The sequence below is a fragment of the Rhipicephalus sanguineus genome, chromosome 5 (genome assembly GCF_013339695.2).
Source record: "Rhipicephalus sanguineus isolate Rsan-2018 chromosome 5, BIME_Rsan_1.4, whole genome shotgun sequence".
NCBI lineage: Eukaryota > Metazoa > Arthropoda > Arachnida > Ixodida > Ixodidae > Rhipicephalus > Rhipicephalus sanguineus.
The window spans coordinates 122,726,241-122,745,353 of NC_051180.1; positions in this window are offsets into that span (position 1 = coordinate 122,726,241).

Here is a 19,113-nt window from a genome sequence, read left to right on the forward strand (position 1 = left end):
CGGTTTAATTGTTGAGCAGTGCATCATTCAGCAATTCCTTGCACTTGAGGAATCAAAATTAATTAAATTCTGCATTTAATATACCAAACCTTGAAATTAATGTGAACCACACTGTAGTGGTAATGTGCAAATTAATTTCGGCTACCTTGAATTTTTAACATGCACGTAAATCAAAGTGCATGTGTGTCTTTGCATTTCACTGCCATTAGACTGCATTTCACTGCCATGGTCGGCAACCAAAACCGTGTTTTCATGTTTGGTAGTGCAAGGACCATTGAAGCGGGTGATTTTGCACTTGGTCGATGTAGTCGTTCAGGATACACGCATTAGTATAGCAAAAATGATTTTATGTTTATATAAGCTCTGGAAAGTCCTTTTTAACGGATTATTTAGATGCAAGAGGAACGTCACTATTCCTAGTATGTCCAACAGGCTTTAGCACCTGTTTAATGTTATCCCATCGCCTGTCTGTCCTCTTCAACAGTCAACCTCTCTGCATGTACTGTGTAAGCTTTAATTTTTTTAGATGCGAAGTATCTTAAGGCGGAGCTCAATCTGGTGGTGGTGGTGGTGGTGGTGTGCGGCGTGACCACCCTTACTGCGCATGCGCATACCCTCTCCACACACCTCTGCACTCCCCCTCACCATTCCCCATATCCTCTACCCCTCTCCACTCACCCTCTCCCCTCCCCTTTCCACTCGTCCTCTGAAACGCGGGCTAGACATGCCGAAATTCTCTCCTGCGCAACGCCGCGATGAGCTCGAGCGCATGCGCGTCCCCTCCCCTTCTCTCTCCTCTCCTACGCTGCCCCCCTCTCGCCCGCCTGTCGACCGCGTTCCCCGCTCGCCCTGTGAGAATTAACGGCCAGGCTAGATGGAAGGTACGACGCGCGTAGCGTCCCTCTTCGCGTTCCACGACGCGAGGTCGGTTGCATGCCCAACGAACGCCAACGGAACGCGATCGTGCAAGTGCTCCGGCTTCGCATCGCCTCATGGTCCCCTTTAGCGGGAGATGGTGTAATTTTTTGATGTAGTGTTTGCTGCCATAGGTTCCTCCATAATGTAATTGTATACTCTGCAAATAGTTTATCATCTATGAAGCTTTGCTCATATTACTGCTGAAAGTATTTATTGCTTTTTGTAGGGTGACTATAGGATGCATTTACTTATGCCTTTTTGATGCGTCTGTACAATGGTTTAGCCTGAAGAGCAGGGGCGTAGCCAGGGGAGGGGGGAGTGGGGGGGGTTCAGAGCCCCCCCCCGAAATATTTCAGTTTTGCTTGCGTATATATACACGTACACATACAAACGCACGCACGAACATACGTAAAGTATGGTTGAACCCCCCCCCCCCCCCGAAAAAAATTTCTGGCTACGCCCCTGCTGAAGAGGGCTGCTGGTGTGTTCTAATTTTGAAACTGGCGACTTCGAACAAATTTGAAGGCTGATAACCATTATTACTATATTCAAATAAGCTGTGATAGCTCTATAAAAACGTATTTAGGATACTGTAAACTGTTCCACGTAAATGTTCTTAAATTGTTGTCCATGTTTTATGCACCTCAAATATAATTACTTTGTCGTGGTACATTATAAAATGTTATTCTGCACATTTGTGCTGGTAAACATTGCAGCTGAGGCCGGCAGCAAGATATACATGCAAGGTACTGAAGCTTCACATCACATGCCTTGCCCAGCAGTGCACTGAAATATTTCTTAGCTGATTGAGAGACTGTTCTACAGCAGTCTCTCATTTGGAGGAAGTGGCCACATGTGCACACTTCGAAACCATTTTGAGTTGTGTTTTCCGGAGAAGCAATGGGGTCTTGACATGTCAACAACAGCATTATTTGTACCGAGGAGCTTAGTAACAGCAAATTGTTTTGGTTATGTGTTGTCCGGTATTTGTCCGACCTGTACCAATTTTCAACCCACGTCACCTAACATGGCTTGTTATAGTGTTGTCAATGCGCCGGACTATGTAATCAACTATGTGTCATCCTGCAGACATGTACCAAAACGTGATACATTGCGCTTTTCCTTGGCAGCACATCGTCAGGGGCTCTTGTCTTATATATCGTCGTGGGCTGCCGCCCACGAAAATGTGTAAAATTGCTTGTGAGTGGGCAGCAGCAGAAACTATGCATCAAATTGTTCCAAGAAGGTTCGAGATATGCCTAGTTGGCACATAAGAGTGATGAGAGATTTCTCACGTAAGTTACTGCCTTGAAGAATCATGTGCTAAAGACTGAGTGTATCAGCATTGTTGTTTTATAGCAGTTCACCCTATGAACTGCAGTGTATGTATGTATGTATGTATGTATGTATGTATGTATGTATGTATGTATGTATGTATGTATGTATGTATGTATGTATGTATGTATGTATGTATGTATGTATGTATGTATGTATGTATGTATGTATGTATGTATGTATGTATGCGTATGCATGTATCTTTTAAACAAAAACTTACGTTATTTTGTTTATTCTAACTTTTCACAGAATTTTGCTATTTGCTTTCTAGTTCTCCTTTTTCTCTCTAATTTTCATTTTTCAAGTATGTTTCCTAATGCACAAAAATGAATGTAACCTTACATAGAATGTGTGCATTCAAACAAGGTTTTTCATTTAACAACGTACAGTTCTGAGAAAGAAGTTGGAAACTATGCAACCAACCAGCAAATATAAGTTTATAGGACAGCTCCTCTGTGTAACATTGCTTCAACAGATTGCGTTTGTCGAATATGTACAATAGACTAGTCGACTTCAACCAGCATAACCAAGCTTTCGCCCGCGGCTGAACACACTTTTACATATGTGCGTGGTATTTCTACGTATTGTCATACGTGTTGCCAATTACTATTAAGGGCACAAAACTAGTCAAGCTGAATACGTGGATTTTTGTCTGTCCACCTGTCATCTATACTGCAACTGGTGTTGATAAAGAATAAACTCGGGTTTAAAATTTTCAAGAACTTACCAAGGGTAGAGTAACCCCTAATGACGCAAATTAATTTGCCGTAATCTTTTCCCAGGCCTACTGTTTTGCCCTCTCAGAACTCGATAGCTTGCTGGAGTTCTTTAGAACCACTGACAGAGGCGTTACACGGAGCTGCGCAACACGACAGAGACCGAGAGAGAAAACACATCACTGTGTTTGTGTATTTTCTCTCTGTCCCTGTCGTTTTGCGCTGCTGCGTCGAATGAATCCCACCCAACTAGCACGGAAACGTGTCCCGACAAAGGCATTCATCTTGGCCGCACGCAGTTTGGCCGCCGCGTGTCTCTTGATGTTCTTGAAAACACCGTGATGTCTGACCGGCGCTCGAATAGCCAGAGTCGTGAAAAGTAATGCCCAGGTATGATAAGTGGGTTTCGGGACTGGGCGCTCTTGCGATAGTAGTGGTTAGAGCAAAAAAAAAAGGTACTCTTATTTCTGTGATTCGTGACGGATCACGGCGCAGCGTTTTTGGGTCTAAAGGGGAGTGAAAGAAAAGAGCGGAAAGGCCACCTTCTCAAAAAAGAGAGTGCCCGCAACACATAACCTCTGGCCGTGATATCCGTTTTTCCATAAAAAAATACGTGTGTACTTGGCGACACTGCGAATCGAACCCAGTACCTCCCGCATAGTAGTCGGACGCTGTAACAACCCGACCACCGCTGCAGTGTTTCGGAAGAGAGCTGCCCACTGTAACACTTTATTGTATATAATCTTTCTCTCGAAAGATACCTAATGGAAAACGTCCGGTGAAAGTCAATCAAAAAAAGAAAAGAAAAACTCGGGATCCTTATGCATTCGCCTAAGGTGACTAGAAGGTTAAAGCCATCAAGTGTGGCTATATTACCGTGCACGTTGTATCAAGTGCGACATCACTAATCAACTATCGCTACTTGACTGCCACTAACATCACTTTCACTAATTGAATATTCAATTTGTTTCGATTATCGTCATTTAAAAAAACTTTCACTAAACAAATCACTACTCATACTTAATTTGCTTTGATTCTCATATATAAGCTCAATCACACTTTCGCTTGCTTTTGTATGGCTTTCGCTCCCATAGACGTTAGTAAGTAACGCGAATGCCGTCAATTTTTCTTTCTTTTTTGTTAATCGTGCAAACGCGCAGCACGTACGCCCTGTGAATCCAGGCGCACGTGCAGTCATGTCACTTCAGGCCGAGACAACCGAACGCCGCTTCTTTTAGGTTTGCTCACGCAAGCTCCACAAGGGCGAAGTGACTGCGCCATGTTTTCTGAAAAGCATTAGCTCGTAGAAACCTGCCGACAAATCTTCCTCGTTTTACGCTTTCACATATCCAAGCGTATACGATTGCTCTGGCATTCCGGCGCTGTCAAAATGCTGCGGTTAATTGAACCTGCGGCATTACGCGCATGATGGCTTTCTTACTGCTGGTTTATATTTCTGTACAGTTCTCCGTAGGCTCAAAAGCCGCTCCTATGTCTTGTACTGAGATCTTTGTAAGAAATGCAACATTTTACGTCTAGCTACAAAACACTCTAATGGCAACCACCATACCGTGCTCGAACATGCCTAATTAGTTGAGTGGAGCGCAGCTTCATGAAAATGTAACTGGTTGTGGTAAACATGGGGAAACGTTTGGGTCACATCTTCAAACCTTCACTGTTTCAATTTATGCACGGTTTATAGATGCGGTGCATCTGGAGCGTTGTTCGCCTGAAATTGACGAGATAGCGCACGGATTATTAACGCCATTGAGCAACTAAATTTTTGTTAGCTATGGTCATCGATGAAACACGAGCACTTGGCTTCGCGCAAGACCCCAGGACGTCTGCGGCAACGCGTAAGCGCTGTAGCAGACGCCCAGAACTAGAAGCTGAGATGCAGTGAAGATACATTCGCTATCATCGTAAACCCTCGATGCTAGACGCTTCGCGTGGTGCCTTGCTATCACCTGCGCGCATTTCTTTCTTTCCTTGTCGTTTCGTCGGCTTTCGCGTTGCCTCCTTGCCCTCAAAAGTGGCGAGTAAGTTAAATTCGTACCATTGCTATCGTACTTCCTCTAGATGCGAGAATTTTCGACTAAGAAATTGGGTAGAAAAGAGAAAGCTTTGTGAATTCGGCCCCAGAATTTTCTTGCAGTACACAGAAACCATTGAAGTATTTGGCTACATAACGACAGCATGCGAGTGGTGCCAGATACAGAAGGAGCATATTGCGCCGACTGATACCTTGATAGTAGTGATAAGCTAGACGATACTGCGAGCGACAAAATATAGAAAGAATAGAACAATCTACGTGTTACACAACGACAAAGACAACAGCCACTAAATGCTCAAAACTTTAGTGTTCCGTTATTCACTGAAAAAAATATATGCAGTACTTTTCTCACTTAGGCAGGCTGTAGCTCTCAGAATGTATGTATAAATTGCGTTACTTGTAATTATGCTTTTCCACAAAGACGATAGAATTATAAACAAAAGAATTGCTTTTAATCGAATGTCAATTGAGAGTGAATAGAATATCATGCAATATTCCTATTAAGGTTTCTAATGACACTGAGAATCATAAAGCCAAAACGGTCACCATTATGATTGTTCTCAATTGCTCCTCTTCCGCACCCTTCAATAACTGTTCTCCTGTGTCTTCTTTTCCGTCTTCTTCCTTACAAGGTTATCAATAAAATTGCCGATAGCATAATAAAAGCAACCAAGAAAGTAGGAGGTATAAGTCGCTGGCCCCTGCCGAAGATTTCTCCGTCATAAGGTGTAAGATGTGGTAAGTATATATATATATATATATATATATATATTATAATGAAAACACTGGGCTACAAGCGGTGCTCGTCGTAATAGTAGCAGCAGGAACTGGACGGGCGCGGGCAGCGTTGCAGCAAAAACACGGGCTAGGCAGCTCCAGCTCGTGCCTCGCGCAGGGCTGGCGATGTGGCTGCAGCGCCGGACATTCCTCTTCACTACAATTCGTCCCCCGTCGGAAAGGAGCCATCCTGGCGACTCAAGGTGAACTTATTACGAGAGGATCGTAATAGGGCTTCAGACGCTGTACGTGAACAGTTTCACGACCCCGAAAGCGTTGGTCCGTAGATGGTGTGACTGGTTCGACGATATAGTTGACAGGTGACGTCTGCGCAACAACACGGTAGGGTCCCTGATACTTGGAAACAAGCTTGGAGGAGAGACCAGTAGGGACAGCTGGAACCCAAAGCCACACAAGGGAGTCCGGAAGAAAGTGAGGACACGGGTGGTCATCGTCGCGCCGAGATTTTTGTCTCCATTGGTCGACGGTTGTGAATGACCGGGCGAGCTGACGGCACTCCTCGGCGCGGCGGGCAACTTCAGAGATGGGTGTAGATTCGGAGGCATCGGGTCGGTACGGCAGAATGGTATCGAGTGTGGTCGAGGGTTCTCGGCCATATACGAGGAAAAATGGCGAAAAGCCTGTAGTCGCCTGTGGAGCAGTGTTGTAGGCGTACGTCACAAAGGGCAAAATTAGGTCCCAGTCAGAGTGATCCGAGGCAACATACTTAGAGATCATGTCGCCAAGGGTACGGTTGAATCTTTCCGTCAAGCCATTAGTTTGAGGATGGTAGGCGGTAGTAGTACGATGAACGATACGACATTCGGCAAGGATTGCGTTCACGACTTCGGAAAGGAACACACGTCCCCTGTCGCTCAGAAGTTCGCGCGGTGCGCCGTGACGGAGAATGAAGCTCCGCAGGAGGAAAGATGATAGGTCGCGGGCCGTGGCAGCAGGCAGAGCGGCTGTTTCTGCGTATCGCGTCAGGTGGTCAACAGCGACAACTACCCAGCGGTTTCCAGAAGCCGTGCACGGAAGGGGCCCATACAGGTCAATGCCAATGCGGTCGAAGGGCCTGGCCGGGCAAGGGATTGGCTGGAGCGGACCAGAGGCGTGCTGATGAGCAGCTTTGCGTCGTTGGCACTGTGGGCAGGACTGAATGTACTTGCGCACAAAGGTGTACATGCCTCGCCAATGAAACCTGGAGGAAAGGCGGGCGTATGTTTTGAAGACGCCCGCATGTGCGCACTGTGGGTCAGCGTGGAAGGCTGAACAAATGTTTGCACGAAGATGGCGAGGTATGACCAGTAACCACTTGCGGCCGTCAGACGTGTAGTTCCGGCGATAGAGGAGACCATCGCGGATTTCAAAGTGGGAAGCTTGACGGCGCAATGCTCGAGAAGCTGAAGAAAAAGTCGACGGGTCGGAAAGGAATCGCAGAAGGGCGCTGATCCAGGCATCCTTGCGTTGCTCAGACGCCATGTCGCAGTCTACTGGGAACGGAAGTGTTTCGTCGACGGCAGATAGGCAGGCAGCGCTTTCGGTTGACACAGGCGAGCGTGATAGGGCGTCGGCATCGGTGTGGCGGCGGCCAGACCTGTAGACGACACGCATGTCAAAATCTTGCAACCGCAAAGCCCAGCGAGCTAAACGGCCGGAGGGGTCCTTCAACGTAGATAGCCAGCAAAGGGCATGGTGATCTGTCACTACGTCGAAGGGGCGGCCATAAAGATAGGGTCTAAATTTGCCAAGAGCCCAAATTATGGCCAGACATTCCTTCTCCGTAACAGAATAATTCTTTATCGGCTTTAGTGAGGGTACGGCTTGCGTATGCGACGACGTACTCTTGGAACCCCGATTTGCGCTGCGCGAGCACGGCGCCGAGTCCAACACCACTGGCGTCGGTGTGTACCTCAGTCGGAGCGGAAGGGTCGAAGTGACGCAGGATTGGCGGTGAGATTAGCAAACAGCGCAACTCTTGGAAGGCATCGTCACAGGCGGGCGACCAAACGTAAGTTTTCGAATCGCTTCGTAGGAGTTGATTCAAGGGAGCGGTGATGGTCGCAAAATTACGAATGAAGCGGCGAAAGTACGAACAGAGGCCAAGGAAGCTGCGAAGTTCTTTTGAAGATGCAGGTCGAGGAAAGTCAGCGACTGCCCGAAGCTTGGCGGAGTCGGGAAGAATGCCGTCTTTGGACACAACATGGCCGAGGATGGTGAGCTGACTTGCGCCAAAGCGGCATTTCTTCAGGTTGAGCTGAAGGCCGGCGTCAGTTAGGCACTGCAGTACTTCCTCTAGCCTGCTGAGATGTGTGGGAAAATCTTGTGAAAATATAACTACGTCATCTAAGTAGCAGAGGCACGTTTTCCACTTAAGACCACGCAAAAGATTGTCCATCATCCGCTCGAATGTTGCGGGCGCGTTGCAAAGACCAAAAGGCATGACACGGAATTCGTAAAGGCCATCAGGTGTGACGAAAGCCGTTTTAGGTTGGTCGTCAGGTGCCATGGGGACTTGCCAATAGCCGCTCCGTAAGTCGATAGAAGAGAAGAACTCCGCGCCTTGGAGGCAGTCAAGGGCGTCGTCAATTCTCGGTAAGGGGTAAACGTCTTTTCGAGTTATCTTGTTAAGACGACGGTAATCAACGCAGAAGCGAATTGACCCATCCTTCTTCTTAACGAGAACAACTGGAGATGCCCAGGGGCTATTCGAAGGCTGGATGACGCCGCGCTTCAGCATGTCAGCTACTTGGTCGTCGATAACCTGGCGCTCTGTCGCGGACACACGATAGGGTCTTTGTCGCAGTGGCGCATTGGTACCCGTGTCGATGCGGTGACTTACAGCTGACGTGCGGCCGAGGGAAGCATGCTGGCAGTCGAAGGAAGAGAGGAACTTGTCGAGGAGGCGTAGAAGCTGGGCGCGTTGAGAAACGGTTAGCGTGTCGGCGATGGAGCTGCTCAGTACGTCAGGCGTAGTAGTCTGCTGCGAGGAGTCACAGGACACTCCGGCGACTTCGTGTTCGCCGGTAGAACCAGTTGGCAGGTCAATGATGGTAGAAGTGTCGACACTGAGGACACGCCCGACGCACTCGCCACGAAGCAGTGTTAAAGGACATGACAGCAGGTTCGAGACGAGCAGTCTGCTGACGCCGTCACGAATTTCCAAAAGGGCAAAAGGCAGCGGGGAGCATTTGCGACGGGCGAAAATGGCAGATGGCGTAAAAAGGGCGGTCGACTCGGCGATACTGTTGCAGGACACCGTGGCAAGGGCAAAAGAGTGCGGCGGTATTGAAACGTCTTCCGCAACCAATAGTTTGTCCTCGGTTTCAGGAGCGTCAAATAACGGGGCGTCGCAAAGCACTTCAAATGCCACCTCAGCGCGAGAGCAGTCGATGACGGCCTTATTAGCGGAGAGAAAGTCCCAGCCCAAAATGAGGTCGTGGGAGCACGAATGCAGCACTAAGAATTCGACGACATAGAGCAGGCCATTAATCACAACGCGAGCAGTACATGCAGCGGCCGGCGTGATGCGATCTGCGCTGGCGGTACGAAGAGATATGTTCGATAGCGGCGTCGTAACTTTTTTTAGCAAGCGGCAGAGTTTGGCACTCATCACTGAAACTGCGGCTCCAGTGTCGACAAGGGCGAGTGCAGCGACGCCGTCCGCAGATACATCAATAACATTCGTCGGTGAAGGGAGAGGTCTTGGTCGTTTCGCGGGTGACGCAGTTCCTGCCTCTGGAACTGCGGCAATTAGTTTTCCTGCTCCGGCGTGGATGAACGACGGCGCATCGGCGATAGCGAGCGGCGTCGAGGCGATGGCGAGCGGCGGTTAACAGGGGGGCGGTGGTCGGTGTAAGAAGACATCTGGCCGGGGTTCCGAGATGCTGAGAACGGTGGGCGCGGTGACACGTACGGGTCAGAATCGAAGCTCTGGTGGTAGGGAGGTACGCGCCGACGGCAATATCGCGCGACGTGGCCAGGCAGGCCACACGCAAAACAGATCGGTCGGTTGTCGAGAGTGCGCCATTGGCCACTACTCTGTGGGTACCTTGCCTGGTCGAAGCGGGGAGTTGGTCGCACTGGAACGGCTGAGGGTAATGACGCAAACGTCTGAGGCGGTGGCCGTGCGGCAACTTCAGCATAGCTGAGAGGCGCATTCACCTCGGCACAGACAACAGGGGTCGGCAACGGCGGAGTGTCGCGGGCAGAAGGCAGGGCCGCGCAAACTTGCTCTTGGATTGCCTGGCGAATGTTTGCTGGCAAAGGCGACGGTGGTTGTACGGCTGGTGATAGCAGAGAAAGCTGACGAGCAACCTCAGCACGTACGAAATCCTTGATCTGGGACAGCAGTGACTCAAGGTCAGGAGCGGTAGCGACGCTCGAAATGGTTTCGTCCGAAACGTGCTGGCGCCGCGTGAGGAGACGCTGTCTGCGAAGCTCGTCGAAATTCTGGCAAAGCTCGATAAGTTCAGAGACCGTGGCAGGGTTCTTCGAGAGCAGCACTTGGAAGGCATCATCGCAAATGCCCTTCATGATGTGGCGTACCTTGTCCGCTTCCGACATGGTTGGGTTGACACGCCGGCAGAGGTCGAGGATGTCCTCGATGTAGCTGGTGAATGTTTCGCCAGTTTGCTGGGAGCGGCTGCGGAGTCGTTGTTCTGCTCGAAGTTTGCGCACACCAGGGCGTCCGAAAACAGCTGCGATGCTGGTTTTGAAGGTTGTCCAAGTGGGGATGTCGGCCTCGTGGTTTTTGTACCATAGCTTGGCGACATCCGTTAAGTAAAACGTCACGATGCCGAGCTTCATGGGATCGTCCCATCTGTTGCTAGCACTCGCGCGTTCATAGGATTCAAGCCAATCCTCAACGTCTTTTTCGTCGGTGCCGCTGAAGATCTCGGGCTCTCGCAGACGCTGGGCACCGGGACACATGGGCGGGGAAGCCGGTGGGGGTGTCGAGACGGCGTCGTCAGGCATGACGGACGGGAGCTTTCGGCTACGCAATTCCAGGGCCGGGGAAAACCGCAGCAGCCTCCACCAAAATATAATGAAAACACTGGGCTACAAGCGGTGCTCGTCGTAATAGTAGCAGCAGGAACTGGACGGGCGCGGGCAGCGTTGCAGCAAAAACACGGGCTAGGCAGCTCCAGCTCGTGCCTCGCGCAGGGCTGGCGATGTGGCTGCAGCGCCGGACATTCCTCTTCACTACAATATAAATATATGTATATAACTCTCCAACACTGTCTTCTTTTACATCGTGCTACTTTTCTGCATACTTATGCATACTTTTCTTTTTGCGTATCTGACATTTTGCAAGAGTACATTCAACTCACAAGTACGTCTGAAGCAAGCGCATATTCATTGTGCTTACTGAGCCAGAAACGCGGTGGATATTATGTTCAAAAGATGCGGTATATATCTCAGACCGTCCTCTTAAATATAACAAAGGCAACAAATGCGCAAAGGAAGATGTATGCCAGTCACTGGACGTGATGGTGCTTTCGCGATCATGACAATAGACAGAAGCTTTATTCGAGTCGAGTGAACACAGCGCATACTTCGCAGTCTCTGCTTTTCTCGAATCGAAGAGCTCGCGCGTGCCCTGAAGCTGTCTCTGGGACGGGGAGTTTATTGTTGCTGTGTCAAAATAGATCCAAGAAGCATTAGTTATGTAAGACTCGAACGACTCCAGTGTGGTGCACTTCTCTTATTGCGAAACATAATGAGTGAAAATCTGGGCTAGCCTCTTCATACCCGAGTACTCTGTTTTTTTTTATAAATCTCGAACGCTTCCATTCCTCAGTCATGTCTTGTGGCGTTGTGAGAAAAAGAAATGCAAATACATGACACTGGCAAGTAGAGAAACAATTTAACGGGGCGATGAGCTTAGAGCGTAAGGAAGGCAAGAAGCACCAAAAAATTAAGCATAAATATAGTGTGGCTGACAAATGAACACATACAAAAAAGCGAAGACAGAGTACCACCAAATGACCAGCACGCGAGGAGGAAGAAAAGCTCGTTACTGAGTGCTGTGAAGTCATATATTTTTCCGGTCAGCGAACATGGCAGGCTCGCCATTCCTCACTCTGAATGGTACAACTTTGCGGCGCAGGCGGCAGAAAAAAGGACTACCGCTAGAAGAGGAAGCAAGAGCAAAGCGCGCCTTATGCGTGTAAGTATGTAAGTGTGCGTGTTCGTCAGAGCGTACGAGGAAATCTCATAATTCTGAACGTGTCTTTGTGACTCGTGCTCGGTTATACGTGCCGATCACCCCCTGCCCTCTCGGACATGCACACACCGTAAAAAAATCAGAGTTACGCCACCAGGAAGATGCAATAAATGCTATCGCACAAATTGTAATGTCATACTAAGTAACGCCAGCAGCTAACTCTTTTGGATGCGATCTCGTGTGACTCTACAAAACGCTTTTCAGGACAGCATGTCGAACACGGCTGTGGGAGACCTGGCTTGCTAGCAGGGATCGGGAGAGACAGCGGGCTCTCCTCGACCAAGCCTTGTGAGCAGCAAAGGCCAGTGGGGCCCTGGACTGAGGATCCTTTTTTACCGTCACAGTCATGTTCTGTATAACGTCTAAATCTAGAACATTCTCCCGCGCATCGTATGTTCTACTTGAAGGTAAAAGCGCGCGAGCGAAGGTGAAGAACACGGCTGAAGCAGAGATGAAATGAGCCGTCCCTTCTCCATCGCACCGAGGGCGAGTGCGATAATTAGAGTTACTGTATATGCTACCTTTAGGTAGCAGAGTTGTGTATCTGTTTTTCGAACGCCGCTAGCAACCATGCATTGCGGAGAAGCCGATGAACCGGCCACTGATTGAACTCCACGCCGCCGCTGCAGCAAACCGGTTTAACATGTGGGCTCCCTCGCCGCCGCCATTATCCCCTAAGAGGCGTGACCCCCAAAAATCCACTGTCGAGACTGTCAAGTCAGCCTTTGTACTCCCCAGGCGCAGTCCCGAAGGGAGGTATTTCTTCTTTCATCACCGGTCGTTGGCACGCCAGGCACGTCGATCGGCGACCCGCTTAAGCATGTCAACTGCAAAAAAACAGAGTGCGGCTTCGCCTCATAGCTGTTGTTGCTGGGCGGACCTATGCGCAACTCTGCTCCCCTACGGAGCATATACAGTAACTCTAGCGATATCATCATCCCGCGTGCGACGCCTGCTGTCAATTGCTTCTAAAGCAGAGAGGAAATGCCCCGCCCGTCTTGAAGGAGCATGAAGGGACGTCTGGGGAAGGGGGTGGGCTGTGTCACTCGAACAGCAACTGTGAACTTTGATTGCAAGGGCGCGATCGCAATTGCTGGATCGCGCGCTGTCTCGGCAGGCATCAGCAAATGGCTCGTATATTATTCTACGTGCTGTGCTCTCAATGCGGAAAGATTGCACGAAAACCGCTTATCTCCCTGTAGCGGCCGCATTTTCTTACACCAGCGTTTTGTAGAGTTACGCGAGGTCGGATCCAAAAACGTTAGCTGCCAGCCTTACTTCATATAACATTACAATTTGCTGCTATCGCATTAACTGCTTCGGCCTTGCTGTGAAACCGTGATTTCTTTTAATCAACCCCGGCAATTATTTTTCTTGCTTCCTGCCATCTTCAAGAACAAAATATGTTAAGGCCTTGCAAACACCTTGTGTGAAATAAATCCAATGGAACAAAAAACTCCCTATACAAACATATATGAACTTGCCTACAAGCATACAAAAAATTTCACCATCTCCCACTAAAGGGAACCATGTGGGGATGCGAAGGATCGAATGGGTCGACATAAAGTTCCGTTCATCACGGGCACCTTGCCCGATGTTAACACGCACTTGCATGTGGAGCACACCATGAATTCACTGTAGTTGCTGTTGTTCTTACTCGTCCCGAACTCTTGCTGGAGCATGCCACGCTGATTCATCGCGCGTCTGCAGAGTCTCGTTCCCCGACGCCATCACGTTATTGCTGAGAGAGTGTAAGCGGGAGAGGCCACAGCGTCTTACGCAGCCAATTACACAGGGCCGAACGCGCTAGCGCGTGCCAGCGCGTTCTGACTAAAATACAACGCGTTGGTTCATCGCGCGTCTGCAGAATCTCCTTCGCCGACGCCATCACATGATTGCTGAGAGAGTGTAAGGGGGAGAGGCCACAGCGTCTTACCCAGACCCACACACAGGCCCGAACGCGCTAGTGCGTGCAGCACACGTGATTTCTCTGCGTTACACCAAGCTAGGACAGCATACGGCAGTCCGGGCCCATAAAGTACTCTGCACGTATCATCATCAAGACGGTCGAAGAACAAGACGAAGAAGACTCCTCCTTGGCGCGAGCGCACGCTCAGTATGTCACAGATGGCTATGGTAGGTTTTATAAAGCGGACGGTTGCCAATGGAACTACGGACAAAGCCCAGCGCAAAAGCTGCTTCGCATCTAAAAATCTTTTCCGTTGGACACTGAGATACCTCTTTTATCTCACTCTTTAGGCTGACACAAAATAGGACTACCAAAGAAAAGCCAAACATGGAAGCCCACGTAGGGAATACGTCCCATTTTCCCACTTCGTTTTCCCATTTCTTCGTTTATCTCCAGTGCTAATATGGAGGAAGGGACACGGGCTGTGTTGGTCGTGATCAATTCCAGGAAGTAAAGCAAGTTGTTACGCTCCCCTTTGCCGCCGTTAGTGCCTCGTCAAACACAAACACTGAGTTTGGCAACGAAACCAGGGAACGCCGGTAATATAAGTGACTGTCTTCTACGAGGACCCAGCTAGAGATATTTATCTGGATGGCCCATTTTGTTTACGAGGGGCAGTTGGTTTTTCTTTATTGGCCATAGCATTGTTCTCTCTATACTAGGGTCGTTTGTTTAAGATTTCTCTTTTTTTTTCAACATAGCCGGATGGTCGAGTAAAACATTATTCTACTCTCAATCTTCTCGAGGCAGGCGGACAAAGGGGATTACGCTTTAAAAGTCTGGTGATTTATGAAACAATCACAGAAGCGACGCTACCAGAGAGGGAATGCCGATGGCTGCCTGACAAAAAAGGCCTGAAGCGCATATTTGGAAGAGGGGGCACTTACATAACGGTTATTCTTGAAGATTACTCTCGTTTTGTTAGATGCAACAGTTGACCTGCAATTCTTAAGAGGTGAGTAATCTACGAAAATTATCGCGATCCGTAATCATAAAACCATTTTACACTACAATTGTCCGAAAGTTATATCTTAAGCCAATTCTGAGCTTACAACGATGGAAAGTTGACCTAGTTCGTAAAAGAAAAGGCTCGCAGTGGCGGAAAAACTGAAGCACGGGAAGCCTATACTCAATGCAAGGGAATTATGACGTTCCTTGCCTTAGTCATTCCTACTAAACAACTAACTACCGAAAAGACTTGCATGCCGGTCAGTGGGAAATGCCACCCACTTCCAATTCGTATTATTCGGTACGAAGCCATGGTGACGAGTGAAATGTCAATTACCAATAATTCTCGAGCCTGCCCCTCATTACAGCTTCTATAAGAATCCACATTTTCCTGTAACACTGATTTATTTCATTGGGCTGGTGTTACCATCGGCAGAGCCAGTGCTGGGCAGTATCGAAGATACATGTATCTTAGATACTATCTTAGATACTCTATGTATATCTTGTATCTGTATCGCGGTACGTCTCGCAAGACGAGTATCTGTATCTGTATTTCCGATACATTCGATAATGTATCGTTTATCTTAAGATACAAGATACTTCTATCGCAACACAACCGTGCGAAACAATAAGCACTGGCCAAGCTCCGCTTCTCAAGCTGGTACTGGTGCCACTAATCTGAATAAGTCTAAGGGCAGTGACGTTATTTTATTTTTACGCCAGAGTCATCCAGTGAGCGTAGAAAATCAGGAAGACAGGCACGCGGACGTCTACGCCCAGCCCACGTAACTTTTGTTTTCTCGATTTATTTTCTTTTTAGTTGCGCCATTGCCGCGACACTTGCTCCTATAGCCACTCTCCTGCGCCGCGTGCTCCACTGCGTGAGGCGTCTATCCCGCAAATTCTGATGTTGTTACAGTGTCGATATTGAAGATTTCCTTGCGTCTTGCTCCGTAAAGAAATGTGATGCGTGCAAGAATGGGGTTGCTTTGCGTCACGTGGATTTTACATATCAGCGATTTGAAGGATCTCGTGGATGTAAGTTTGACTTGCACGCAATGAATTAACTTATATGCACATTATATTCTAACAACTTTAGCACCACTGGTTCTGATGCTAGATCTGATAGAGCAAGCGTTTACCTAACAGAAAATATCTTGGCGTACTGTATTTTTCACTTCCATCTACATTTATTCAAAGAATTCATGAAATCATAATTTGATTATTAGCACAAGTACTTTCTTAGCTGTCATTTTGCATCACATACATTACCTAGGTCTCTGCACTGTTTTTCCGGTCTGGTCACTGCAGTGTGTCTTTTGTAACGCGCTCCCAAAATAAGATTTCTGCTTAATTCTTCTGTCCTGCTATATTTCTACTACTGTTTACACATTTATACGTTGCCAAGGCAATTTTGAAAACAAATATATTATTATGTGGGCGTGCCGAGTACACAGTACAAAATATTCTGCTTACCTCTTAAGAAAATAGCGAAATTGAGTTTGCATTATAATAATGGAAATCATTAGGAGCCATCTTAAAGATGTTTAAGAAACGTTGTTTTACTGAATGCTCCGTTTTATTTATGAGAGTCCCAACTAGCCGTTTCAGGAAATTTTCCATAGGCACTGAATTTTCTATTGTCTCAACAGGTAAGTTGACGATACCTCATGCTCATAGGGGCGCCCTCTGTATTGTGTTTCTCTTCTCATTCAATGTGAATGTTTGATACACAACCACCTCTCTATTTTACTTATATTTGTTTTGCTCTTTTAGGCCTTCTTAAATATTTTTCGTATTACTAGTCGCCACGTATAGGCCACGTATAAGCGGCAATAGCGCGAATAGCGGCGGTGTCCTGCGACGCTTCTTGCAACTATACAATACGTCTGCGACATTTCTGCGTTGCACATGTTCTCTCGTTGAAGAAAAATTGCTAAAGATTGCACGTTAGTGAGTACATCAACAAAGAATCCCTTACGCCAGCAGCTAAGTAAAACATGGAAATTCATCGCAGTTTTACGTCATCTAAGTATACACCAGGGGTCTCAAGCTCAGCTTATAGCCGGCGGGCCGCAGTCGCGAAACTTAGCTCCAAGGGCCGGGACAGTGAAGATGGTGGGGTCAGAGAGAGTTTGAACAAAATGACGTTGCCATTTGAAAGGAAGCCTTTTCCATACCTCATATATAGGTCATTTCTGAAGGTGATTTAGAGTCAGGATTCGAAAAAGATCGATACCGATGTACACAACGAGTGAAATCTGGACGCGGATTGAAATATAGAGTTTTTGTTCCACAGTTATGTTTCAGCACATGGTGACCACATGTTCCTCGCGAAAGAAATGCTTGAGACCAGTCATGTCTGTGTGGCTCACGAACATACTTATTTAGAAAATAAAAAAGTCACAGTTTCGCTGCAAGGGCGAAGCAATGAACGCGATAGCAAGAAACTAATGCTATACGAAGTGAGGCTCGCCAATGGATACTCTCAGTTTGAACAGCGCTCCTGTTGCAAAGGCGGCCGAAGCAGCGAATGAAACTAGCGTGCTTCAAGTGTTGAGCTGTGACACTTGATAGTTCGCGCTCATCTTCTGTTTGTTCGTTTAGCGGCGTCCCTTGAGCTCGAGTGACTTTCGTACGCTCCGTAACATGAGCGCGGACATCACGGTGAAAGCGTGAGACATCCCTCTTCCCCTCAGCGCGAGAAAACCGCGCGAGCAGACAGCGGAAGGGCAAGGCTCTCCCTGCGCAAACTAGAGCACAGTGCGGGCCCGGGCCGGCCCGAAAGCCAGGGCCCGGCCCGGCCCGCGGGCCGGGCCGGGCCGTTTGAAGCGTTTTCCGGCGGGCCCGGGCCGGGCTCGGGCTTGAAAGTGCGGGCCCGGGCCCTGCCCGGGCTTGAGGCTGCGGGCCGGGCCGGACTCGGACCCGCTCATTAAAAGGCGTAAGTCGGGAACGCGCGAACGTTATGCACTGCATGGTCTAAGGTATACTGTGTCAAGCTGAAGTGACACGTGCAAAGAGCTGGCTCTTAGTAAAGCTTAGCAATAAAAATAGAAAAACAGTTGAAGTGCTATTTTTTTCACCAGTATAGATATAGTTTGGCACTGTATATTTTCACTAATGGTGAATTCCATTGGCAGATTCGGAGCACTTCCGGTAGCAGTCTTTCTGCTCCATTCGGAGTAAGTCTGTCCCATTGGCGGATTGAGAGTGCTCCCTGTATGTTCCATTCGCAGATCTGGAGCAGCTCCGGCGCCAGATTCACTCCACGGAGCAGCTCTCTCTACTCCGCGAAAAGCGGCGGATTCGACCGGAAGTCGCAAGCTCCCCGTGAGTGCGCAGAGCGTGGCGTACCGCGTGTGCGATGAAATACGCTGTCCGATCGCGCCCATTCTCTCCGCTCGTGCCCGTGAAGGCGAAAACTGCGCGAACCGCGAGGAATGCTGGGCGCTTGCGAAGCAGATGTACGCTAGCACTTCCTACCGTTTGCTCTGGCGAGGGCGCTTGTGTTCCATTGGAAGATTTCCTTCGGATGCTCTCCACGGAGTGGTGTGCTCCGGCGTAGAGTTCGTCGGCCACTCCGAATCCGCCAATGGAATTCACCATAACGTTTCGTCTGCGGGACCAGACTTTGTCAAAATAACAAGTACATCGTGGTGGGTTTCCTTATAAACACGCCAGATCACGTATATATATATATATATATATATATATATATATATATATATATATATATATATATATATATATATATATATATATATATATATATATATATTAACAGCACTAACAATGGGCCAGATCACGGTTGTTCCCATGGGAGGAATAAAGATTTCGGTCTTTTATTCGAGGTTGCCACATACGGTACATTTCATTTATATTCCTTGGTATTACGTGCCAAAACCACGATATGATTACGAGGCACGTCGTAGTGGCACCGGATCAATTTCGACCACCTCGAGTTCTCTAACGTGCACCTAAAGATAAGTATATAGACGGGTGTTCTTGCATTTCGCCCCCATGAAATTGCGGCCGCCGTGGCCGCGGGAATCGCACCCGTGTCCTAGGACTTAACAGCGAAACAGCTTAAGCGCTGAGCTACCACCGCGGGCAAAGCAACATTTCTATGCATGTACACACCGAATTTTCCGTGCGATCGCCCGCTACA